This window comes from Vicugna pacos, chromosome 9, assembly GCF_048564905.1.
Source record: "Vicugna pacos chromosome 9, VicPac4, whole genome shotgun sequence".
NCBI classification, from domain to species: domain Eukaryota; kingdom Metazoa; phylum Chordata; class Mammalia; order Artiodactyla; family Camelidae; genus Vicugna; species Vicugna pacos.
Window position 1 is genome coordinate 23,667,793 of NC_132995.1, and position 26,825 is coordinate 23,694,617.

Below are 26,825 nucleotides of genomic sequence, written 5' to 3' on the forward strand. Positions count from 1 at the left end.
AGCAGTACTGAGAACCAGGTAATGTTTATATTTTTTAAACTGAGAAAATTAGCTCTGAGAGGTTATAACTCCCCCAAAGGAAGAATAGCTCATAAAGGGGGGATAGTACATTTGTACAGTCACCACTTTTTATGCAGGTGGTACCCTAGGCATTTTACATTTGCAAACATCCGTAATCCAGATATATTCTTGCAAGGCAAGGATTTTTTTTAATTGATGTATAGTCAAGTTTACAATGTTGTGTCAATTGCAAGGTGTTTTTTGACTTTTGAATTAAAAAATACTTTTTCAGGAGGGAAATTAGGTGTATTTATTTGTTTGATTTTTTAAAATGAGGTACTGGGGTTTGAACCCAGGACCTCGTACATGCTAAGCATGTGCTCCACCAATGAACAGTACCCTCTACCCCAAGGCAAGTTTTCTTATCCATTACTATGAAGCTAAGGGGTTCAAATAAATTGAATAGAATTCCAGATCTTTTGATCCTACTGTGGTCCTTTTCTTTATATTCTGCTGAAGGAGTTTGGGGAAAGCATATCCTTTGTTCATTTCTTTATTCAGCATTTTTGAGTAGTGACTTTATATCAGAGCCTTGCTAGGTGCTTGGAAATATAAAATAAGAAATGACACTTCTCTGCAGGGGCAGGAAGCCTAGACCAAAAACTGGGTAATGTGATCCGAGCTACAGTAGCCATGTGCAGACTATGAGGACAAACTGTACCCCCGGATTTGCTTTGGCTTCCCTTGCCTTCTGTCTGGTACACACCAGGTCACCGCAACCCAGATGGGCCCATAGCACACAGCAGAGTATGTACCTCGATCTCCTCTCCTGTCTCGGCAGGGCCTGCAACATGAGCATCCCTGACTACGTGCAGTGTGCTGAGGACCACCAGACTCTTCCCGTTGTAGTCCAAACCATGGAGATCATCTCAGAGGAGAATTTCTTTTGCATCTATCAGCTACTCACCTCGGTGAGCCATATCAGCCCATGTGGCTCCCAGTGGACACTCTGTATCCACTACAGGCACCGCTATGTGCCCGAGAATGGGTGGAGCGTCTTCCAGAAACACTGCAAGGTCGTGGGCCTTGTCACCATTACCGACTGTCTCTCTGCCAAGGCCTTGGAGAAGCTCCACGTGCAGAGGAGCTGTATGGCACCTCGATAATGACTCTCAGCTCTTTGTCTTTGTACTGCATGTGGAGGAAGTCGAGCAGCCGCGCACCGACGTTGCCTTCAAATTTAGAGGACTGCAGGGTGGTGGAGAAGAGGATCGAGGACTTCACTGAGTCACTCTTCATCTTGCTCAAGTCCAAGTGGCTGGATGGTGGCCCCAAGAATTCTGGGGACAAGATCCCCCTCCCCTGCATCCCGTTTGAGATGGAGGACTTCATGGGACTGGACACAGACAGCAGGTAAGTTTACCTGGAGGCCAGTCCACCCTGGCTTTGTGCCGGATTGCTTCCCTACATCCAGAAAGGGATCAGCAAGGAAGAAGTCTGTCTTGTAGCCAAGGGGGGATGGAGATGCAGCCCGCCGGTTTACAGACATTTCAAAGTGAATCCGCCTTTGTTTCAGAGAGATCCTTTTAGGGTTAGTGTGGACACTTACTCCCGCTTTACAGCCATGACCATGGTGGGACCCCTGGGGTTGCTGTCCAATAAAGTAGCCAAAGCCACTGATGCTAGGAGCACTGGGGAGGAGGCTGGACTCAGCTGAGATGTGCTGTAGGTCAAATGCACATCAGACACTGAGGCTTGTCTAGTAAAAGCATATAAACTATCTCTTTACTTCCCATATTGATTACATGTCAAAATGATAGTATTTTACATACAGTAGATTAAGTAAGATCTGTTCTTAAAATCAGTTTCTAGTATTTGTTTTTTGTTTGTTGGTTTGTTTCTTTGTTTACCATTTTAAACGTGGCAAATGGGAAACGTTATTTACATGGCTCTCATTTCATTTCTGTTGGGCAGCCTGTCCTGGGACAGTCTCATCCCTTTGCTTATAGATGAGATGCTGAACCCCGAGAGGCGGAAAGAGGAGCTGGTTGAGCTGGGGCTGGAGCCGGTGTCTCCTGCCTCCCAGGCCCAGCACCTATTCTGCTCAGGCCCTCTCTTCTTGCCCGACAGCCTCCATGACAAGTTAGGACATCAGAAACACCGCCGGGGACTTCCGAATGAACTCCTTATGCAGGGAAAGGCGTATCACGGTGTATGGGACAGAGCAGGGAAATGTTCATTCTCACTTCTTCCCTGTGATTAAGTCAACGGCCCCACATTGCCTCGGAAGTACAGACGAGCTCTTCTGGGCTGCCTACCCCCCCAACTTCAGCTCTGTTTCCCGGTGTATCTGTTGTGCTGTCCCTCAGGCAGAAGAGGGTGAGATGCCTTTTCCGAGACGTGGAAACCTTTGCTGGGGAGAGTGAGGGAAGCTGTGTTCCCCCGGCCTACGGCCTCTGTCCTTGAGTCTGGAGAGGGCTCATGGTGGTCCCACAGGTGACGGTCGGAGAACCTGGCACATGTTTCTGGGCCCGCTGTGAAGGAAGTGCTCTGTGACACTTGAACTTAGCTAAGATCAGATCCTACTCTCTGGTTGTTGGTAAGTTGGAGGAGAAGATGCTAGAGAATTGATAAAAAGAATGTCTAGACCAGCCCTGTGAGTGAGAAGCACAGGGGACACGAGTCCCACCTGCGAGAGACAATGTAGCGGGCTCTGGATGAATTTTCTGTTCCTCCCAGACATACCTCTATGACTTAAGGAAGGGGAGAGGCATGCTGTAGCCATGATCTGTACTTGTCCTCTCAGGGCCCTGTGATCTACATGCCCGCACTCCCCATCTGCTTCTTAAGATGAGCTGGCATGTATAGGAGCCTGGGCACTGCTGAGGGCATAGCTGCCAGCACCGTGCTACACCAAGTCTGGCTCCGTTCACCTCTCCTGTCAACACCTGCTGAGGCCCCAGGCATTAGTCAAGGTAGGTGCATCGGTGCAACATAAGCAGGGTCCACTTCTCCCCCTGGACAGACTGGTGAGTGAGCAGTGGAAGCCTGGAGCCCTGCCCCAGCCCCCACGCCATTGCCTCCTCTTTTGTCATAGGAGGCACTGGTGATATTTTTGCTCAACAAATGCTTGTCTCTGAGTCTGCAGCCCCACCAGAGAATGCCAGATTGTTTTTGTCTTTTGAAGTCTGCCCTTGGGACTTGGCGGAGTATCTGGATGTGTAATTAGCCCACAGTGGTTGACACTGTCCCCATTGTTTACCCAGAACCTCGTGTACCAGGCATGGCTCCCAGTATCGAAATACAGCAGCGCATTAAACCTCCCTCCTTTCGGGTCTGTCTGTTCTGGTACCATAAGGGCTCAGCCAGCTTCTGAACGTCAGTGAGATAACGCGGCCAGTGAGCTCGGGTTAAGCACATTCTCCTCCATTCACTTTTACCCCATTGTTGCTTTTAGTATTCCACAGTCATTAATTATTTAAACAATTCTTTGGTACAGGAGCAGAGCCTAATTTTCTCCTGCTACTATTGGTGGAAGTGAGTAAAACGGTCCAGACTAAAATGCGACCACAATTTGTAGCTCAAATCTGCCTTGAAGCTTGTAGGTGGAATTTTGGTTAGGGGCGCTGACCACGTTGGGGTCCCCCGGCAGCGCCGCTTCCCTCAGGTCCCTGCTTTCCCTGGAGCAGGGGGTGAGGGTGGGTCTCACCCTCCCCTCGTCCCTGGCCTCACACACTCACGTAAATTCTTGTACATGCTGTCAAAATCATTTTTGTTCTTGTGTGTTTCTAATTTTCTCTTGTTCCTCTTTTCCTTTTTCTTTATTCCTTTTTCATTTGTACTGCCCAGTGAGCATGTTGTTGCATCTGAAAATGTGGGCTGTGCACACCCTGCATTGGAAATAGCCAGATTGCCCTCCATACTGTCTCCATCGCTTTAAAAAGCAAAATCTTAATTTCTGTCTTGATCCATGTATTATCCTAGTCATTTTGTATTTTCTAATGTTTTGGAATATTTGCTTTGTTAGCACATTACCCACTGGTATTAGATACCTGTTAAAATCCTTGCTTTGAGGGACCTGTTTGGTCCTCCTTTTATTTGGTGACAAATGCGCCCTTATTAAATTTGTTTGATAGTTTTGAAGAAGTAAGATGCGAATTGATTTAGTCGGCTGCTCAGGGATTCTTTTCATGGAGTATTTAAACTTGTAAGGTCAAACTCTGCAGCATTTTGCTCGATTCCTGCTTTTACACAAACGTGCTCGGCACGCGGTTCCTGGCTGTCACTGTGTGATGTGCGTGATGGCGCTTCCTGGCCGGCGGTCACTGGTGAGGGAGTGGCCGCCACGGAGGTGACAGCTGCAGGGGACGCTGTTGGAGGAAGCGGTCGCCGTTTGGTTCTTTAATTTTTTTTTTTTTTTTTGCATTCAACTTCCCCGTGCCATTTACTTTACTTTGCCTTCAAAAAGGGGCAGAATTGGGTCTATAATCCATGACACTATTTGTTCCCTTTACGAGGCTGGTTTTTCTGGGTATCAGGACAACATGACCTTCTCCTAAGTAGCTGGCTCACCTGGATCTGTTGGACACAGGGACAGCTAAAAGGGCCGTAGCTTCCTCTCTGCTCCAGCCAGTGGGCATTCAGAGCTGGGTCTGTGGTTTGCCTCAGCAGCCGTGCAGACCTCCCTGCCCCGGCCTTTACTTTTAACCCATGTTGGCAGTAAAGAGTTGAATCCGTTTCTGTTGCAGCTGACATCCACCACTGACAGCCGTGTCGTTAGTTTGTGGTAGTCAGTCTCCAACACCCCAGACAACCGTGAAGGAAGATGATTTGGCCGACCTAGGACCCTGGATTCTCACCCTCACCATGGTTCATCTCACCCGGTGGAAGGGTTTGGCCACCACCATCATGCTGACCATGAGGCCTTGTTTCTCCTTTCATGCTCTGGTCCAAATGTGGACACTTCATTTTTCACTGAATTTGTCTCGCTTGAGACAGGCCAGAATATCTGAATGAGTCCATCACATTCTGGGTGGGGAACAGAACAGAAGTAAGTGTCGCAGGTAGATGGAGTCTAGGCTGTCCGGGTTGGCAAATGCAGGCTGGGATCTGTGATGGCTGGGCTGTACACTGGACACAGGTCTTTCCCGTGGCTCCCGAGAGCCCAGGAGTTGGAGTGATAACAGCCTTGCGTGGGTTCCCCCATCCTCATCTGCTCACTGGCAAGTGTGTCTGCTAATTAGGAGCTCCCCCAGACCTCGGGCCCTTCAAAGCTCAGACCACGGGAAAATCTTGAGTCCCTTCTCCTGGGCCTCCTGTGTGAGAATCCAGTGCCTTCTGAGGTGACCAGCGGCAGGAGATGCCTCCCCCTCCAGGGAGCACCCTACGGCGGACTGTTAGTGAACCATGCTGTGAGCTTGTGTGTTTCCGGCCATGGTCCCTGCAAAATCACACTTGAGATCAGCTTATTGGCGAAAATAACAGGACTGATTCCAGGGCAGGGCCGGGGGGAGGGAACAGTGGAAATTGAATGTGACCTGAGACAACTAGGTGGGTGCTGAGGCTGTTACTAAAATGGGGAGTCTGGGAGGTACCTGCCAGGAATCGAATTCCAGAGTAAATGGTGGACATGAGGCATTTTTAAGATGCCATTTTTCATCCAAGTTAGGACTTCAAAGAGGCACTCGGCTCTATGAGACTGGGGCTCAGGTGAAGGAGCTGGACTAGAGATACAAGTTGGGAGTCGTCATTCTTAGCTGGTGTTCACAGCCTTGCATGTGAATTAGATCATCTCGAGAGCTGCAGACTGAGGCTGAGGGAGGGGAGGGCTGTGCCTCGGTTGGAGGAAAGCCCAGACCATGCAGCTTTGGTGTGTCAGCCAGCGGCGTTTATCATTTTCAGAGCAATCCCATTTATCCTTAAGGGGCCTGGGGGTCAGCAGGGCCAGCCAGAAAGAAATCCAAAGGGAGAGTCTTGGCCACGTGTGCGTCTTAGGAAGGTGCAGAGGCTGCAGGATACGGAAGGTTAGAATCCTCAGAAGCTGGAGTTGGAGTGGGGAGAAGGTATTCACAGTCACCTGTGAGGGAGGGAGGGAGGCCTAGGGAGTCCCCACCCTACCGGACTCGCTTTCCCATGAACAGGAGGCAGTCAGACAGAGGATCTGAGGTAAGAAGGATGGGCACTGGGAGGGGAGCCAACCTGGAGAATGGTGCTTGGAAAGTTCTGGAATAGTCTCCCTGAAAAATAGAGTTAAAAATACCCAGACTCTTAGGAATATTGTTAGTGACTTGGGAGGAGGCAGTTGTTTTTCTGGCCTCCTAAGTGTAAGTCATGTATCCAGGAATACACAGAAGATACGGGCAGTCTGTTCCGGGGACTTGATCCTTACCAGGGGGATCAGTGCAAGTTTAAAGGGGCAGAAGGGCAGCGGAGCGAAACTAGCCAGGCCCCGTGTCAGGTAGCAGTCAGCCGCCCTACTTGCGTGTTTCATTCACATCCATGACTCCCAGGTGGGCGATGACAGCCCCCTTTTGGGGATTGGGAAGCCTTCTCAGAGGGGTTAAAGAATTGGTCCATTTAGTGACTAGTAAATGCTGTAGCAGGATTCAAGCAGGGCCTTGTCAGAATTCAAGGGCATGTTCTCTCTACTGTTTCCAGTACTTCCCTGTTATACCTGGAATGGTGAAGTGGGTCAGTTTTGGAGCCTTTCAGAAAAAGTATGATTTAAGCGCCTCTGGACTGTTTCACAAAGCTCAGCATTCTTTGATGGTTCTGAAGCATGCAGTGATTTTCGCCCCAGAGAGGTAACGTCTAACTCCTTTGATGATGACGTGGTTGCATATGGTGTACAGGTGCAAAACCAGACTTTGCAGCTTCTGAAGGGAAACTCTCCAGTTCTCCCTTGGTCAGCTTTCTTCCTCGGGATGTATCTGTGCTGCAGCATAGGCCTGAGCTTTCCATATGGAGTGAGAGTTTAATATCCGATGTTAGCATAAAACGGTCAGATGAAGAAAATCGACGTTGACAATTTATTTTTGGGTTTCATTAGTCAAAATATACTATCAGTTAATGGCCCATATAGCAAATGAAATTGAGTACAGGACATTGCATTTCTTACTTTCTATTTAGAGTTCTCTTACAGAATAATGTTGCCTGCTTTGGAACATCAGCTCCACCACTCACGGCACCTATCAGTGTGTTGGTGTGATTGCATTTACAGAGTGAATGTAATCTGGGCTTCCTCAGCCCCAAACACTTCAGTGCAGAATCACGGGCTGTAGACGTCTGTTAGTCACGCAGTTACTTCTAAATTTATATGATGCCAGAAAAGAAAGAAGAGAGAGAGAGAGAGATTGCCTTTATCAAAGTTCCTTTCAGTTCTAACTGAAAACTGTTGTTGAGCAGCTCTGGTTTCCTTTGGATAAGAATATATACATTTCTTTGCATGTAACCTGGGTTTTGGGCTAGAACACCAAGTTCTTGCTGTCCACAAGCCACAAAAATAGTAGCCAAATTGCACACGTGTGAAATAGTTTATACTTTTTGCTGAGAAAGTATCCTTGAATTTGGGACTTGGGCTGTGATTTCTGCTTTTTGCTTCCCCCACCTGTCTTGTAATCTCTCACTCCTTCCCACGTGGTTCCCAAGTGTTCGTGGTCTCAAAGGAGCGGGCAAACACCCAGTTGGTCACCATGTACTGCTGCTATAGATAGAGCCCAGTCAAGACCTAAAGGACATTATCAGAGAGGACTTCCTGGAAGAAATGGGCTGTACATTCAGTTGTGAGGACAGAGTAAGAGTCAGCCAAGAGAAGGAGTCAAGAATGTGGCTCAGGTCGCAGGTGCAGCCCGGGCAGAGGCCTGGAGGCTTTTGGCGTGGGGACCCGGGGAGAGTGCCCTGTGCGGTCCAGGGTGGAGGGAACCCCTGCTGGGTAGGACACTGGAGAGAGTCCGGGGTGTAGGGCTTTGGAAGAAGTTGAGTTTTACTAGAACTGACACAGTAGGCAGTGAAGGGTGTCAACAGAAGTGACCCTCAGGAAAGGTACTTCTGGTTTTGCTTCTGATATACTACAGACAAAAGGGTCGGGACGGGCGAGAGCAGGTATGTCTGTCCCTTTGAGATCCAACCCGTCATTCATTTATTCATAACACGTGCACTTCAGTGAGTCTAGGGGAGAGAGAGTGTAGCCACATAAATAAGCAAAATGTATTTGCTTCTTGAGAGCTTAGCATTGTCAGAAGTTGACTTAGCCTAGAAATCTCTAGGAAGAGAGGAACAAATTGTGGAGGTTGGAAGGAGGGAAGGCTTCCTTGGGAAACAGTCAAAATGAACCTGGAGGCAAGTGGGAAGTAGGAGCAGGTCAGGGGGCTCCTGAGGTCACTGGGGACCTATGTACTGAGATGAGGCTGGGCGAGCAGGGTCTGGGGTGGGGCTAGAACTCTACCAGGGAGCCTCTGAACTGTTTGAAGTGGGGTTGATGTAATCAAATTTGTGCTTTGGGAAGGCTGTCGTGGCTTTGTGTGTGTGTGTAGCGGGAAAGAGGTGGAGGGTGCCACCAACTGGGGGATCATTTGAAGACCATTCACAGGCTGGGATATGGGCTTCGGGGCTACTTGGGGACGGCAGGGGCAATGTGGATGCCGGCTTTCCTTATGGGGGACTTGTTAGCGGGGCTGCCCTAGAGGCACCTTGTTGCTGGAAGAAAACTGATGGAGGCTGCCAGGTGGACATTCCTCTTCTCTCCTTCCCTGCCTAGTGTGATGATCTTAGCTCAGCCAACATTTGGAACAAAAGAGCTAATCTCCAGGGTTGCCCAGGCCTTTGTAGAGCTCCTTCGAGTGAGATCTGATAGGATTTAGGTTTGTGTTCAGATCTGGATGTTCACTTAGCTAGAAACGTCCTGTCATTTCGATTTCCATAGGGGTTTTTATTCCTGATAAAGATTGCTTTCTTGGTGAGAGGAAAATTATTACAGCTGTTGTCTTTTTCAAAAAAAATCATATGTTTTAAGAGCTTTAATATTCAAAAGAATAGGAATATATAAAATATTTAAGGAAGTCTTTGGTGTAGTTTCTTTGCTTTCTGAGCTAATGTGGAGTTAGAGCCTTTGCATTACTTAATAGCACATCCTTGTCAGTATTTAAAGAGCTGTTAGTGAGCACCCCAGGCCCCACCTCTCAAAGAATCGTTAAAGTTTGCTCTGAAATAGTGAGGTCATAAAGGTCTTGTTTTCAGAAATCAAAAGGTTTTAAATACGCACCATAGCTCCATTTATAAAATAATAATAAGTTCAAAATTAAGAAAATGGAGGATAATTGATTTTTTTTAAAGCCTAAACATAAACTTTCTTGTGCTAATGTTGCAACTGGAAATTTTGAAAAGAAAAATCCTACTGCAATATCATCTACGTGGTATATATATATAAGTTTCACGTTTGAAAAGTAACTGCGCAGTGGTTTTCAAAGTCAGGAGCATTCCAGCTCAGATACTGGCAGTGATGGTTGCTGGTTTTCAATGGAAGAGCCTAAATTTGCCTTCTTAGCTTTTTTTTTTTTTTGTACTGAGAAGGTTGAGTAGTGCTTTGCCAGGATGATTTTCGGGCAATTTGAGGGCAGATGTCGTGTTCCAGCAGTGAGATATTTCCATGCATTTTATTTTCTGGACATCACCAGGGCACATGTGGGGTTTGTGCCTGCAGGCTGGAATGCTGCAGGACTCCCTAATCCATCACCATTATGTCCTGGTGCTGCTCCGGTCAGTGAATGATTTTCTGTGACTTGGAGGTAATGTGGTCTGATGGTGATGATCAGACGTGCAGTTAAATGCTATTAATTGAAATAAGAGTAACCTAGAAACATTGCTCTAACAATACAGGATGAGGGAGGAGGATTGGCTGAGCTGCTTGCAGTGGGGTGTCTTCTCAGGTGACTCCCTCACCGTGATTCCTGCCAATATCCGCCCCAGCCCTGCACGGTAGTCCTGCCGAAGCAAGCAAGCACTTTGCTCAGAAACGCACTGAATTTCCTTGTGCCTCTGTTTGTTGGCTTTTTTTTGAAAGCACATTTTGCCCTTTGCTTAAATGCCATCCATGCTAGTCATCCCTTACACTCATTCTTCTGGACCTCGTCCATACATAGCTGCTGAATGGATGAACCGAATGTAGTATCTCCATGTAGTGGAACATTATTCACACGTAAGAGTGAATAAAAATGAAAAAAAAAAGAGGAAAATGAAAAATGCCACCTGTTTTGGGAAGTCCACCCTGACTGTTCAACCCACACTTTTCCCTTTGAAACCCAATCACTTATGCTCCATTCTACTCTTTTTAATAGTACTTACCACCTTCTAATAATCTTTAACGTTTCCAAAAAAAATAAATAAATAAAGAGATGCTGATGCCACTTCAAAATATACAAGCCTTGCTAACAGCATGTTAATTGAAAGGAAGCAGACACAAACGGCCACATATTGTTGATTTCAGTGATCTGAAAAGCCCAGAAAAGGCACATGCAGAGGCAGAGAGCAGGTGATGGTTGGAAGGGGCTGGGTGGAGGGGGATTACGGGGTGAATGCTAGTGATAGGGGGATTCTTTTGGGGTGATGAAGTGTTCTGGAAATAGAAGGTGTTGAGGGCTGCACAACCGTGATTGTGCAGAAGACTGCTGAGCGCTGTGTCTGGGAGTGCCTGTTGTTGGGGCATCTTTATTTTGTTCACATCCTGCAATGTGAAGGGCCATCTTCTGCTGTGGTCATTCTACTCCTGTGAGTGGTGAGGGTCAGAGACTTTGTAGAGTCCTGTTTCTTTTCTCCCTCTGGCTGAGTGTAGGCAAATAAATTTAAGCCTGAGAAATTGCTCCATCTGCAGAAATGTCTTTCAGTTTTGCCTGGTGTAAAAATCTTGAGAGCTTTTAACCGTTGAGGCTAGTCTGTGGGGGTAAATAGCCTATGAAGCCTGGGTGAGCCCGGGAAGAGCCGCGCTTCCCTCCCAGACACGGGTGGTGATTTCACACCCTTTCAGGCAGTGAAGTGCCCAGACCCGTGGGCAGACTTGACAATCGTGAATATTTACGTGTATCCGCTGCTTCATCTTGGATATTAATTTCAAGCTGAGTCAGTTTGTGGCGGCAGCCTCATCCTACAACAGGAATTTATAGTATCTGCTCTTTGAGGTGAAGACCTGACAGACTTGATTATTTAACAGTCTGCTTTGAATTGATATCTCAGATTCCTTTGTCAAAAGCAAAACAGCAGAAATACAGACGTCCTTTAATTCCAATGTGGCCTGGAACGGGTTTAGTGTCTGTGCCTCAGTGGCCTTATCTGCGGGTGGGGAAGATGATAACAGTGCTTCCCTCAGAGGAGCTGGTGAGGGGAGTGTGAGAAGCACAAATGGAGGACTTACACGAGATGCTCATAAATGACCGAATTTAGTGCTCTCCGCCTGGTGAGGCCTTAGGGGCAGAGATGTCAGAACAGAGCAGTCCTAGCCGGAGCTCGATACGTGATGGTAGCTGTTATGATCAGTATCACCACTGTGGGTTATCAGGTAGTTTTAAGACTTGGTAATATGATTTCATGAATAATGTTAAAAGACTTGACATCTCAGATCCAGTTTACATAGTCCTCAAGATTTCTTCTGAGAATTGGATGGTTTCTTCCCCATCTTAAATCTGAGATGAGTCTCTAAAAATTTCCGTATTCCTCCATCCTTTTGCTTTAATTCTCTATTTCTTAAAAAACAAAGTTTTTAGATGGAGTTACTGGGGACTGAACTGAGGGCCTCATGCATGCTAAGTACATACTCTCCCAAATGAGGTATAATCTCTTCCCTGATTTTTTTTAAAATTTACATCTGAATTTTCAGAGGTTAGAGGCCTCTAATTATTTTTCTGGAGACTTGTCCATGAACCTGTAAATCTACAATTAATGGACAAAATTTGGTTTATTAAAAAAAATCTATAGAATATTCTGCAGTCCATCCAAAAGGAAATGCTCATGGACTTAGAATGTTTCTCCTTTAAGGTGATTTCTCCTGTTTGGTCGAGCTTAATTTGTTAACAGCCATCCTCATCATCATAATGACCAAACTCGCTGTGAGTGGACGCCTAACTGAGGCTAAAATGCTTTGCTCATGTTTTACTTCATAGCAAGTGTTTGATTGTAGGTATCAGTGTCTCCTTTTTTGTAGCTGAGGGATTGAGAGATGGGTCAGCTTGCCCCAAATCACACGCAGCTGGCGGTGGCTAGCTCGATGCTGGAATCCAGGCTGCACAGGATGAATTCTCAATTGCTCCTCTAATCAGCTTCCCGTTGAGTGTTTTCCCGAACTCCTGTGAGCCCATAAATGACCGATTTTAGCTATCTCAGCCTGATGAGGTCTTCAAAGGAGAGACACCAGTGAGAATGAGAGGCAGAGTGGCATAAATTAAAATTGTACATTTTCACAAATGTTTTATTCTCAGGTAATGACTTTAAAGGTAATATTTTTTTAATTTAGTGCTTTGTGAGAACTAAAAACAAAACATTTAAAATAATTATTGTGCAAGAGAGAAGTGGTCTTTGAAAGTCCAATTGTTGCTAATGATGTTACTTGTTTTTTCTAGTGGTGCTTATTTACTGAAAAATTTCCAAACACTGAATTTGTTTTATGTAGTCTTAGTATGAAAGAAAACTTTGTCAGTGAGTATTGTAAGTAAAATCCTTACTCTTTTCTTTCCTGATGATGAATATCTTAGTTGTTTACATGGCTTAAGTATATTTCGTCATTTGTGAAATTTGAGTAATATGGTTTACCTTGTCTGACTGTGAGAGCTGGACGCCTTGTATACAAAGCACCGTAGAGGTGCTTAATAAAAATGTGCTGTCACAGTGACTGATACTTTGGAAGTATCAACTCTGAATACTAAAAAGGGTAGCTTATTTCTGATGCATATTCAATATGTATATATATGATATACATTATTATGGCTTAAAGTAACTAGGATTGTTTTTTTTTAAGTGCAGTATGAAGCTTTAATGAAATCTGTGTCATTCTAGTGAGACAGGGACTACTTAAATTGCCTTAAGCAGACGACCTTGAAGATTATTTACACAGAATGTGTATTGTTACAGCTCAGAATTCATGTTGCCGTGTAACCATCCATCAGACATTTAATTTCTCGGGATTCTGACCAGAACCATTAAGTTTAGAAAAATCCACATTGATTATTATCAGGGAATAAGCTCCTCTCTTTTGTGACTAAAGAAAATTTTGATTTTTTTCTGCACTCATTTCAGGTTTTAAAATTTCAAAATTTTGATTTGACATGTCACTTTTTTAATAGAGAGAATAAAGCTCATGCTGTTTTAATATGTAAATAAATGTTTTTGTATTTCAATACCCTTCTATGATTTCCTGGCTCTTTGAGAAGTATTTTGCAAGATACTTAGATTACCTACTGTTGGAAAAATACAGACGTGACTTTTATGAATATAGGCGTAGTACAGTTCTGTTGGTTTTTACTACAGTGCAAGACATGAGACCTAGGAGAGCTTTGCTGCTGATTGCCAGGAGGACAGATCTCAGGTCTCAGTCTCCCCTGGTGTAAAATGAAGTGGCTGGACTGGATTCTTTCCTCTTCTAAGATGAGCTTCCATGAGCCTATGTCTTTTGTTTATATTTAGGAGTATTAGCAATATCAGATTAAATACTGAATACCCCTCCATCCCCCCGAAGCAAAGTGCAGTGTATGCTACATAAGCTTCTAGTTATCTGATTCTCGTTTCTCATCTTACAGTCAATTTTTGTGTTGCATGTTTCCCGGCAACCTGGAAGATCTTTTTAGCCATAGGTGGCGCTGTTGCAACTTTTTACAGTCTTAATTTTTCTGTTTGTAAAATAAGGCTTAAACAATGTGATTTTATTTTGATTCCTTTGCTTAATGCTTCAGAATAGCACAACGTCCATTATGTCTTTCTACCTGGAAAATTTTTTCTGCTTATATCATAGTTTTATTCTTTTATCTCGCTGTGAACATTTCAGACTTGCTGTGCAAACAATGGCAAAATCGGGCTTTTCTTCTAGTGTTAGAAACCAGTGAGCCGGGATATTTTAAAATAGCTAGAAGCTGCCTCTGGAGCACCATAAAGCTGAAAAGTGTGTTGAGTTCCCTGAGTATTGACCCCGCCGCTGTGTGTTAATTGGTGGGAGTTGATTTGGTACATATATGAAGGGGTGTAGTTTCTTGACTTGGGTTTGCCTGCACATGCTGACACTGAACCACGTGATCCTGAGTCAGCTCGTTCTGAGTTTTCCCCTCGTCTGTGAGAAGGGGACACTCATATCTGCTTTGTAGAATTGTGAGAATTAGTAATTATGTAACATGTTTACCACAGTGGGTATGTCAAGAGAGCTCATAAACTTTAGCTGCTGTTTTGTGTGCAGCCATCATTTTATAGTCTTTGGTAATTACAAAGAAACAAGAAAATAAGAAAAGCTGATTTTATGATGAAAGATATTTGAGGAGGTTCCATAATTCCTACACCCATAATTTAGCATCAGCAGAGTCAGAACTGTTACACAGTCACCCTGGACCAACGTTAAGCCACAGAAATTTTTGTTACTTCATATATGTTGGGGCCTAAGGGGAACCAATACTTATACACATGTTGTCTCCAGCAGCCAACTGAGAGATGACACAAAAGAGTAGGCAGGTGATAAATGTCTTCTTTGTTACTGATGAAGCCACGTTCTCCATGAACTTCAGGGCTGTGGATAAATGAGTGTCATGATACTGTGTCCCAGAAGTAGAGACTCACCCTGTCCCAGGTATCTCTGGGCCACAGCAAGCCTTCCCTTGAGAGAATGTGCCCCATCATGCACAGGGCTGTTCTGCAATGCAGCTGAGCATCCAGGGTGCTTCCCTAGGGTAGTCAACACCGGAGGGAAAGGAAGGGTTTCACATGCCCTGCTTGTCTCCCTGGAATCACAACTCAATCTGTTAATGTGAGGAGGGCTAGCTGTGGGCCAGGCGTCAGGGCTGTGAAGGGAGTAGCACTCTGCATGGCCCAGAGGAGTGGGGAGGAGGTATCCCTTCCATCAGTTTAAACAGGTGGTGGGATGGAACAGAAGGGTGCATCCCATGAGTTTATAAAAGGAGAAATAAGAATATCCTTTGGGTATTAGTCTAGCCAGGAAACACAGAAGATGATTAGGAAGGAGACTTGTAAACCACTGTAATATTAATTTGACATTTGTTGAGCACCCAAAATGTGCTACATTCTTTTCTGAGCGTTTTACAGAAATGAATCCTTCAATCTTCTCAACAAGCGAGTAAGGAAGGTTTGATTGTTATCCCAGTTTTACAGTGTGGAAATTGAGGCACACAGAGGGTAAGTTGACCAAGGTCACAGAACTAGTAAGTGGCAGAGCAAGTATTTTAACCCTGGCTGTATGGTATTGTGGCTCCCAGAATGGGCTTTGGGTGTTTAGATGTATCTGCATCCCTCGATTTCTGTACGTCTGTGCATCAATTAGCCCAGAAAGGACAGGGAAAGGAGAGTTACACAGGTGCTCACAGTCGTGTCTCGGCAACTGTCCACGAAGAGTGCACCGTGATTAGAATTAATTGTTTTCCAGGCAGCAGATCTGTTGGTATAACAGAAATTTAGTCCATTGAATTCATCTAGAAATCCTTCCTGCTCTGCTTCGGTCCACACTTGCCATGTGACTGCCTGCCCGTGTTTGGGCCGTGGAGGAGAACATATACTCATGGTTGAACTCTGATATTGCAGTCTGGTTCATAGTTTCACATCTTCTGTTACATTAATAAGTTAAATTTCTGGTTTTCTTGCATCAGTGTCTCATGAGTTTGGTTAATGTGAAACCAGTCCATGGGAGCCCAGGGGTTATGATGGTATAAATTTTTAGCACGTTGTGGCACTTCTAGCCATGCAGACATGACTGGGGGATGTACGCCTTTCTCACTGATTTCTCCCAACAGCAGGGTCCTCTCACGGATGTGAGGCTGGGAGCTCTCTGAGTAGCTCAGTCAGAGGCCAAGTCCACCAATCCGAAAATGATGAAGTACCTGGAAGTGGGTTTAATAAAAGTAAAGGGCTTCCAGGTAGTCCGATGGGCTGTTCAAGAAATTTGGTGAAAAGCTGTCCACTGTCTGTGGTTTAGCTGCTTCTTTGCTGTTGAAAAGTCTGGAGTAGATGAAGGGATTTTAAAAAGCAGAAAGGAGTGATTTCAGGTGGTACGTCCACACCGGTGAGAAGTGATGGATGACCGCCTGTGTGAGGCACAGACAGAGTCTTACAAACTTCATAAACCAGCTTCAAATGCTCTGCCATCTGAGTGCGCTTCATATGGGGTCCAGTTCATCACTGGTCACGCTGTGAGGGCAAGTAACTGACGATGGCAGAAAGGACACGGAGGCATCAAAAAGGTCTCACTCATGTTCCCTGTTTAAAGAATGTGGCACAGTGTATTATATTTGAGCTGGTTTTTCACTGAACAGTTTTTAGTGTTTTCTGGGACTCCCCAGTGCCCCAAGGTTCCATGCAGCTGGGTGTCCCCTCATTGCAGCTCCGTCAGCGCTTGCCCTGGGCTGATGTGTTGTCACGGGAAGCAGGACGGTCAGCGTCCCCGGTTCCTCTGAGCTCCGTCTCCTCATCTGCAGATCCTGGTTTCTCATCCGTGTCTACTTAGTAGGGTTGCTGAGAATCACACGTGATGGTTATCAGGTGTGATTTCTGGTTGTCTCTGCGATTGGCAAATAGCCAATAATTGACAGAAACTCTTGTTTTTTTTTTATTGTAATTGTGTCTCCTAGATTGCAGTGGTTTTTAGTCTGCATTTTTTTATAACTTTACTCATTTTTAAATATGCCCTTATTTTATTTATTTTTTTTGAGGTACTGGGGACTGAAGCCAGGACATTGTGCATGCTATGCAGGTGCTCTACAACTGAGTAATACCCACCCTCCTTTTCTGCACTTAAAAATAAATATTGCAATACACAAAATAGCTCTTAAACTCCATCATGGGACCTGGTCTCTGTATAGGCAAATGAACACGTATACTATTTCAATAAGAATAAATGCTGTTGAGACATACGTTTCTGAATCTGTTAATGTGCTTAAAAACGATCATAGCTAGTGATAAACACGAGACTTAGATCCAGGACTTTTTAGGGTATGTTTTGCCATCATGGGAAATTACATTCTACCGAGAAGGCTAATTGGGTCTCTTTGATATTTGGATGGTTTAGCAGGTGATCAAGGCTTTCCAAAGCTGACAGTTTTGTATTTTAAACTAACTACAAAGTTATCTTCTAGAAGATGGAAATCCTAAGTTTGTGAATTTCCCAGTAATCCAGGGGGTATGTGTCTGTGTCTGTGTCTGTGTGAACGTTTGTGTGTGTGATTTCAGGAATGTAGAAATAAGTTCCATATAGACTTCTGATATCTTTCTCTTCCAGTTCAAGGTTTAAGCATATACTTACACAAATAAATTGATTTTCTTTTGTCATTTGGCATATTGGCAGGAATAAGAGGTTCTCATACTTGTTTCAGAAGGGTTGGGAAGCATGAGCTTAGAAAACGGGAGGAGAAAGAGGCAGGGAGACACTTCACACTTTGTGCAGTATATGAGAAACAGTAGCTTTTCTTTTCTCTTTTCTTCTAAAGCAAACTGGCTCTGAATTGTAACACACTATTACTCAGAATTGCTTTTCTAATCAGATACAAGTGCCTCAGATTTTTCAAGGCAACATGAATGATGAAATGTGTTTTAGCATTTATCTTTAAAAGTAGTTTTATTTCTCAAGTAAAAGACTATAGGCTGTTTCTTCCAGCGTCTCAAGAAATTCTCATTGATCTATGTACATGTTCTATGTGCTTATTTTCTCTTTTTTTTTTAAGTGCTTGTTTCATTGTGGTGTGAATGAATGTTTAAAATTTCTGGATTTTGATCTTTAGAAAATGCTGATTTATCATAACTGTTAAAAACCTGATTGTTCTTTGGTCCTTGTTTGGTGGGGCACCCTATTGATTACTCTTGTCTGTTAAAGAGAGAAATTCTTCCTCTAGCCTGCAGATCATTAAGTGTATGGTTTGCAGTATGCCTTTAAATTTCATTGAATGCATTGAACATGATTGTCCAGTGAATTTTGAGTTGACTCATAGTAATGACTTTGCTTTGATTCTGTGGCTTTTGCTCCTCTCCACAAGAGCTTGAATTCTCTGTTGCATTTTGTATACGTGTTCTTCACAGTGGAAGAAATTTTGCATTTTTTACAGAGGTGGTTTTTCCTAACACCTCTGAATGCCTTCTGTAATTGATACAACAAAAATCTGTTATTTCAATGCTTAATTATTTCATACACTAGTTTTTGGCTTAATCAGAAACAATGACAGAGTGATAATAAAAAATAGGAAAACTTTCCTTCCTTTGAAGAATAGAAATCAGGTGGTCAGGCTCACCCATGCTTTGGGCCTGACACACTTAATCTCATGTCATTGTGTATCATGATTCGGAGATGGAGTTGCTTCAGGTTTATTGATTTTTGTTTTAACATTTGTGTTGAATTCTTTCTCCAGGCTTATGTATCCTGTTGGGTTTGTTGAAACTGTAGAAGGGAAACAAAAGCTGTTTTTGGTTTCCGGAGTCCTGAGTTGCTGATGATAAAGAGTTGAGGTTGGGCTGAGGAACAGAGTGACACTCCCTCTGCTCCCAGCTGAAATTGATGAACAATGAAATCAATTAAGTGTATCGGTATTTGACCAATAGAAGTTAGCGAGCCCAAACTGGCTAGTTATGCCCAAAGAAAGTACTGAATTCACCTGCAGAATTAGGTGCTTTACCAAGAAGAAGCAGCTTAGAGCAATCAGAAAAATCAGTCCTATGATGAGATATAAAGTAAATATAATATCTTTTATTTCTGAAACTTTTCTACGTTAAGTTGTGTAGAGCTAAAATTAAGTTTCAAGCACCAGGAGTTAACAGTGTGGGTGGTTCTGTATGATCATTATTCAGGAATGTGCCTAGACTCTGCTAGAGTGGCTGAAGCTGGCAGGAAAAGACCTAGAGCCAGGATTTGTCACCTTAGGGTGTCCTCCATAATGGTTCCATGTGGGAGCCCATGATTGGGTTAACAAATTGTAACAGACCCCAGCTGCCTGTCAAATTTAAGAAGAAAACGTATGCTTAGTAACTGCTTTGCAAGCAAGTGCCTGTGCATCCTCACTCCTGTCTCCTTGCCTTAAAAAGCAGAGATAATGCTTTGCTTGCGTAGATGATGTTTTAGATAGCACTCTGCTCATCGCAAAGCAATGACCCAGGCCCACAGCTATAAAGGCTGGGCTTGTGTGCAGTTAGATACTCTATTATCCCCCAAGCAAGGACCTAGCTGGTCTGGTGGTCTGCTTTGTAATTCACATGTCTAAAGAATGTATCTTATTCCCCTCACCCCATGACTTACCTAAAGATACACTAAGCCTTTGTACTCACGGTGGATTCTACAATCTCTGTCTCATCCTTCTTTCCCCAAGTTCCTGCTTACTATCACACAACTGTTAATGACGTTTTCCTTTGATTATACACAATAAATATGGGATCATTTGAGAGGCTCGTGGAGTTGGGTCCCTACGCCCTCTCTCTTTCGTGACTTTTTCCACAGAGTCTTGAGTATTCATTCCCTGTACGTAAGACTTCTGCCAGCCAGAACCCACAGTTCCAGGTGAGAAGGATGCAGGCTTTATCTCTCCTACCCGAGGGAGAGAGAGTAGAAAATTGAGATCTGCTCTTCCGTGGTCCCTTCCTGCCCCAGGTCTGCTCCAGTTCACCTGCAGCCTTCTGGCCTCTGCTCACACTGCCTCTGTCCCAGGACTGACAGCAGCCTTTTCTTCCCTGGTAAACATTTCCTGTGCCTCTTAGAAGTTGGTCTCTTCTCTGCAATACAACCCTGGCAGATGTGATGGTGGTAAACGTGCTGGTGGGCAGTCACTTGGGGACTGCCAGGAGCCATGCTGATTCTCCTGAGTCTCTCATTCGGGGTTACAGAACTGTCGAGCAGCAGAGGAAGCCCTTTAACATGAGGCCAGCTCAGCATTGCATCACTTTCATTTTATTTTTGAATTTTCAGTGGAGAAATTATTTGTAGCAAACTGTTCCAGATTTTTGGCTGCCTGCTTTCCTCACCACCATTTCCTTGTTGGCTCTGGTGCTTGTTGTAAGAACCAGGTTTCTTCTCTGGTTATTTCTAGCAGCTGGGCTTGCCGAATCCTTGATCTGCATTTGAAGCAGAATGCTTCTTCGTGATGTCAAGCTGATTTTCCTATTTCTGAATAGTTCGTGTACACTCAGCAACTCTTTCAAGTGAAATGCTCTTGTCCAATTCTGTTAACCCATATTTGCCGATCTCCTGCTTTCATGCTGAGGGCAGTTTCTTCTTCCTGTAATAAAAGTTAGCAATTTGCATTTACTATTTGAAGGTTCTGGCCCTAGGTGCTTTTGTCCTTAACAGTTTTAATACAATTCACCCATTAAAATGTGCAGCGGTTTTTACTCAAAGCCCAGAATTGTGCATCGCAGTCAATCTTAGAATATTTTCATCCCCCAACAGGAAGCCCTGTATGCACAAGCAGTCATTCCCATCTTCCTCATCCTCCCCCAGCCCCAGGCAGCCACTGTTCTCTCTCTGTGGATGTGCCTGTGCTGGACATTTCATGTAAAACAAGTTATTTCATGTAAATGGAACTGTCTATTGTGACTGACTTCTTTCACACTGAGTAATTTTTCAATGTTTTTCCAGGTTGTGGCCTGGGTCAGTACTCTATGCTTTGCTATTGCTGAATTATATTCTACTGTATATCTGGGCCCTACTGTTTACCCATTCATCAGGTGATAGTCGTTTGTGTTGTTTCTGCTTTTTGTTTGTGAAGAGTAATGGCGCCGTGAATACTCCTGTAGGAATTTTTATGTGGACATTTGTTTTCAGTTCTCTTACTTGTGTGACCAGAGAGCAGAAATGCTGGGTCATTCATAAACCAAATGTTCAGCTCTCTGAGGACCTGCCAGGCTGTTTTCTAAAGTGGCCACGCTGTGTTACATCCTCACCAGCAAGGGCTGCGCGCTCCGCTTCCTCTGTGTCTTCATTAGTGCTTGTTACACCTTTTTTTTATTATAACCTATTGTAGTAAGTGTGAAGCGGTTTCTCCTAGTGGTTTTGACTTGATTTCTTTTACAGCTAATGATATTGAACATCGTTTGATTGTGCTTATTGGCCATTTGTATATTTTCTTTGAAAAATACATTTTCAGATACTTTATACACATTTTAATTGAGTTCTCTTTTTCTTGTTGAGTTGTAGGAGTTTTTTCTTTTATTTGAAGATACAAATACTTAATCAGATAAATAATTTGAAAAAATTTTCTCCTCTCTGTTGTTTTTTCACCTTCTGGATGGTGTCCTTTGAAGCAAATTTTTAACATTTGATGAACTCCAATTTATCACTGTTTTCTTTGTTCCTTGAGCTTTTGGGGTAATATTTAAAATCTGAGGTATTTTATTTAAACTTTTATATAAAAAATAACTTAATTCTTAAGACCGTTCTAGGAGATGGGTGCTGTGGTTGTCCCCAGTCTATGGATAGGAGACTGAGGTGCAGAAAATTTCACTGAAATATCAGTGTCACAGCTACCCAGTGCTGTGGGATTTCAGACCCTCATGTTTGTCCCCAGCATTTGTGATCTTCACCACCATGCTCCACTACTGCCTGGAATCATTAATGAAAAAGTTTTCCTTTTTTGATTTCTTGATTGTTTGTTTTCTCATTGGGGAACTCACCTCTTCATTTTCCTTGCAGAGATCTGTGTAGGTTTATTTTAGATCTCATGTACTTATTTATTACACAGGCTCCAGTGATGATTGTGCCTAGTTGTTCTAATCAATTCATACTCAAGTCTTTCCTGCTCATGACACTAAAAAGAGAGTCATGATTTACATAATGCTCAAAGAAGAATGTACTTGAGTGATTTTATTTTTCTAACCAATCAAACAAATCAAATAAAAACCCGGTGTTGGAACAGATTATAAGCCCTGCAGAATAGGGTCACTGTCTTCCTTGTGTTTCATTTGATTTGTCACAGTGTCTGGATAGTGCCTTGCTGTCCAGCAGTTTTGTGAGTATACGGTGCTCGTGAATCATTGTAAGGAAAGAATTTTGACAACAGACTGTGTTGTTCATTTCACAAGGGAAAAGATCATATAGAAATACTGCTCAGATTTATTTTAAAATTAAGCTTGGTGTTTTGAGAAGGGTTCAAGAAACCATACAAAAATCTTTTTCAATAATTTTAAATCTATCTTAGACACATTATGCATACATAGCAGAGTAACTTATCAACTAGTTTTGACAAGAGGAGTGTATTATTGATTATCTATTTTAGTTGAAATATTCTACCTGGGATAAAGTAATCAGTGCCCATAAATGAACAAATATGTTTGTATTTCTATGCAACATGGGAGCAGACTTCATATGTTTCTATATAATATATATGACTGTGTGTTTTAATCTGTCTGTCAGTGTTTTTATAGTTTTTCAGCAATGTTGTAACTTTAGAATTCTTCTATGGAAATCACCCCCAATTCTAGTGCAGTTTGTACTGTGTATCCTGTCTTATGCATGGGATTCCACTGTCCCCTCTGTGAGGAATTTCCTCTCCTATTGAGTTAGTAGCAGAGTTAAAGGAACTGTGATTTCTAGGCCTTTGCTCTCCATGTGTTTGCAGTTGGCTGTCAATGAAGATTTTCTCTTTCTTGAGTTTTCATTGTTCAATTAGAAATTTGGAAATAACAATTAATATGTTGCAACACTCTCCCTAGAAACTTGATGTGTTTGTGCTTTTCAGTTTCCAATTTACAAAAAATGTAAATGCACTCCTGTTTTTAAATAGTCCTTTTTCACTAGATATTTGTTTACTTCTTTATAGTCAAAATATTTTCTTCCCAATGGATGAATCGGTTTGCATGTTTTAAAAGACACTTTACTTTTTAAATTTCTTATTCTAACAGGTATATTCGTTGTACAGAATTTAGAAAATAAGGATAAACACAATTATAACTTAAAAATGGCCTCTAATCTCACCTGGAGATACAGTTGTAAGGTTTGAAATTGAGAATTACAAGTCCTCTCAAACTCTTCTTCTATTTCAAGTACGGTTTGGTTACTGAGATCCTCGAATTCTCATATGAATTGTAGCAGCAGATAGTCAGTTTCTGCAGAGGAACCCACTGGGATTGTGATCGAGTCCACGTTGAATATATGGATCGCTCTGGGGAGCACTGCCATCCCAAGAATGCTGTCGTTTGATTCAGGAATGTGCGTGGTGTGTCTGTCCAGGTATTTAGGTATTCTTTAATTTTTTTCAGCATTGCATAGAGTTTACATTGGATTATTTTACTATATATTTTGCCTTTATACTGAGGACAAGTGTGCAAGGTACCGGGATCAGAAGTGTATTGGAGCTCCGCAACTTGCTGCCACCATGGACGCTGTGCTCTTGCTTCGCCCACTGTACAATGTTGCACAAAATAGGACCTAAGTAACTCTCCCTTGAAAGAATGATTATATGATTGCTGGATGATGCTTGAGAGTCCTTGTGATGATGTCTTTTTCCCAGAATTTCGCCTCTTCTTAACTATGCCCTTTCCCTTCCTTTCCTCCAGCCTGTGTTTCAGCCTGCCTGTGGCATTGATTTTCCTTGTCTGTGGACTCTTCCTTTCACTAGTTCGTGATAATGTTACATGTGAGATGTGGAAACTTGCTAGATGTCAAGAAAGAGCAAATCCATTGCATGCTAGATTTTTTAGAGTGTGTTATTGTATTATCGATTGAAATGAAATCAGGCTGACCCATTGAGCCATCCCCTGAGCTCTTTTCGCCTTCCTACAGGTGATACTGCTCTCGTTGCTGCATGTGCCCTTCCCCCAGACTTGGTTTTGGAGTTGAGTAAGTCACCATCACTGGAGCCCTCTCTTTAAATGATGACGAGAGCATTTGCTCTATCTCCTTGTTTGGGGACTTCGATGAGATGAGGCAACAGATAAAGAATGGAGCCCCACCTCATTCTGATCCCCGCTCTTTCCGTTCCTTTCTCCATGGGAAGAGTACAATTCAAAAATATAAAGATTGTGAGCTAATGAGATAGACAAGACAACCGATCATTTATTAAATACCCTTTCATGCCAGAAACAAATGTATTATACACACAAAAAGCACATAAAATACGGTAGTACTGTGGTTACAAACGTGGGTCCGAGTTCGAGTCCTGGTCTGGAGTGACAAGTCCTGTGAGATGGAGAATTGATAGGTCGGCTTAGCCTCTCTTGGACTTGTTTTCTGTCCTGCAGAGATGGGGCTCGCTAGGCGTCCCTCCCCCGTAGAGGTGCTGAGGGGTGTAAAAGACACGTGTAGGCAGACCGAGCACAGCTGCTCTTTACTCGTAAGTGCAGGATAGCATCGCTTTTGCGGTGATGGCTTTATGACCGCACCGTGTAGACTCTCAGTGCTCCAAAGGGATGCCTTGCAGATTGGAGATGGGATTCTCACTTCTGTAAATACCCAAGGATTGTGTTATTGGGCCTTGCTGATTTGACTCTATTCTTTAGAAAGTACATAATGTAGATATATTTTTCAAACATGCATGAATTTTTTCTTTTATTATTTATAGTTCTACCCTCTCATCTCTTGGTGTGACTTTTCATGGAATCCAGGAAACAGTCCTAAGCAACCTGCCTCTTCACACTTCTCCGTGGTGGTTTCCTTCCCTGACTAGAAGAGGGTTTTGCATAGGTAATTTTGATTGCTCCCCTTCTCTTGGAGACTCTCTGTTTTTCTGCCCATCTCTCACCTGTTCATCTGTCCATTTCTCTACCCACTCATTCTTCTGACTTGTTTCAATAAGCATTTCAGGCAGCTTACAGAAGAACAGATACCAAATAAACAGGTGAGAAAATGGGGCCAAGTTCCTACAGTGAGGCTAGGAGTTGAGCCTGTGTGAGAGTTGCAAGCGTGAGACACACGCCTCTGCCTTGTGACTTATAAGATAGACAACATCAATGTGCCTGAAGCTCCCAGCAGACACAGGGAAACAGGGTTTGTGGGAGATGCTCATTGGCTGTGAAATAAATAAGTGGCTTAGTAGAAGCCCAGCCTTTCCAAGTACTAAGGCTTAGGAGAATATTTTAGTGTCTTCCAAAATCAGATTATTGCATCTTTTCTTTTTCAGAGTTTTATGTATACTTGGTTTACATTCTATACCTGGAAATTTCTCCAAAACTTCTGCCCACGTGAGTCCCATGACTCGGGAATGGGGTGGTTCTGCTCATTGACGGGTGTTGGCCAGAAACGGAAAATGACAGCCTCAAAGGAGCCTGGGATTTATCAGTTATGTTTTGTCAGTGCTGTAGATTTCAGAAAATGCTTTCACCTTTTCTTTCCATCTGAGGCAGCAGCGCGCTCTCTTACCAGCATCAGGAGCTCAGGGCCACGGGATGGTGGGGGCTGACTGCACTGCCGTAAAGACAGCTGAGCTAGTCACTGCAGGTGTGGTTCTTTTACATACTGCAGTTCATGCTCTTTACTAGAATATTTCAACAGGGAGTTAATTAACTGAGTTAATTAACATTTTATAAATATGATGCTTTGTTGAAAAGACAGTCATAGGCAGAATATAAGTTGTGATCACTTTAAAAATGGTTTCATTACTGAAATTTCAGTAGGAAAGATCCAGTTTATCTTATTTCCGCCTCTCTTTAAAAGTAACAAAGAAACAAGACAGAAAAGGCAGAGGATGATTTCTGTTCTTCCTCTCGGCTTGCAGGTGCCCTCACCTCCAGTGGCATCCATCCAGACACCAGCACTGACACTGGCCGTGCTCAGAACTGCCTCAGCCCTGAAGACACATCTGACAAATGGAAGGGGGACGCGCCCTGTTACAGCAGGTGCTCTCACTTTGTGGGTCCTTATGTAACTGCGCGGTGTTATTCAGGATCGCCCTTTCTACACTTTGTGACGCTGCTGCGGTGTCTCCTAGTTATTTGTTTCTGTAAGTACTCGTGTAATTTTCCAATGTGTGGTACTAGACATCTAAAAATGCATTTTTCAGATGAAAAATAGTGTGTATTTAATATAAATGTCTGAAAAAAGGGTCAAAAGGATCTATCCTGGTGCCAGTACTCAGAGATAATAATTAACACATTAACATCTATTTTCTGTTCTTTTCATCAGTGTGTATTACCTCTGTCATAAAAACCAGCGAGCAATGTGTGCCTGTATACTGTGTGGAGACCTCCATTTTCCATTCGGCTTATTACACATTTTTCTACAATATTCTATCTCCCCTGGCATGATTTTTAATGACTAGTATAGCATTCTGTCTTGTGGAGTCCTCGTCCATTTTACTTTGGACTTAAATAAACTTTTAAATTCCAAGTATACTTAACTGAAATTCTGAAAAGAGATCTGTTGTGGTACCGAAAGTCCCCTACATCCCTTCCCCTTTTTTCCTGAGAGTAAAAACTGCTGACAATGTGGAGTATATATTTCATGACCTTTATGCCTATGTCATATAAATAAACACATACATACACGTATATGAGAAATCTATGTCTATGTGTGTGTATATATGCTTTATTGAAAAATAAGGCCATACTATATGTTTTCTGCAGCTCGGTTTATTCACTCAGGTATATATCACAGACGTCCTCTCCCTCCAGACTCACCCGGTGCTTTCAGATAGAGTAGAGGGTTTTCCTGATATGCAGGTTTGGTCTCTTGTGTA

At 43.3% G+C, this 26,825-nt stretch overlaps 2 protein-coding genes across 2 annotated transcripts in view; both read left to right on the plus strand.

Annotated features, from left to right (window-relative positions):
- LOC140698398 (uncharacterized) overlaps positions 1 to 1,024 on the plus strand; it is a 30,895-nt gene extending 29,871 nt beyond the window's left edge. Inside the window, exon 4 of the mRNA XM_072968737.1 lies at positions 842 to 1,024. The gene's annotated coding sequence lies outside the window, so the exon portion shown is untranslated. The remainder of the gene's footprint in view (positions 1 to 841) is intronic.
- A 112-nt stretch (positions 1,025 to 1,136) lies between these two features.
- The window catches only part of LOC140698399 (uncharacterized), a 122,040-nt gene continuing 96,351 nt past the window's right edge, over positions 1,137 to 26,825 (plus strand). Inside the window, exon 1 of the mRNA XM_072968738.1 lies at positions 1,137 to 1,413. The gene's annotated coding sequence lies outside the window, so the exon portion shown is untranslated. The remainder of the gene's footprint in view (positions 1,414 to 26,825) is intronic.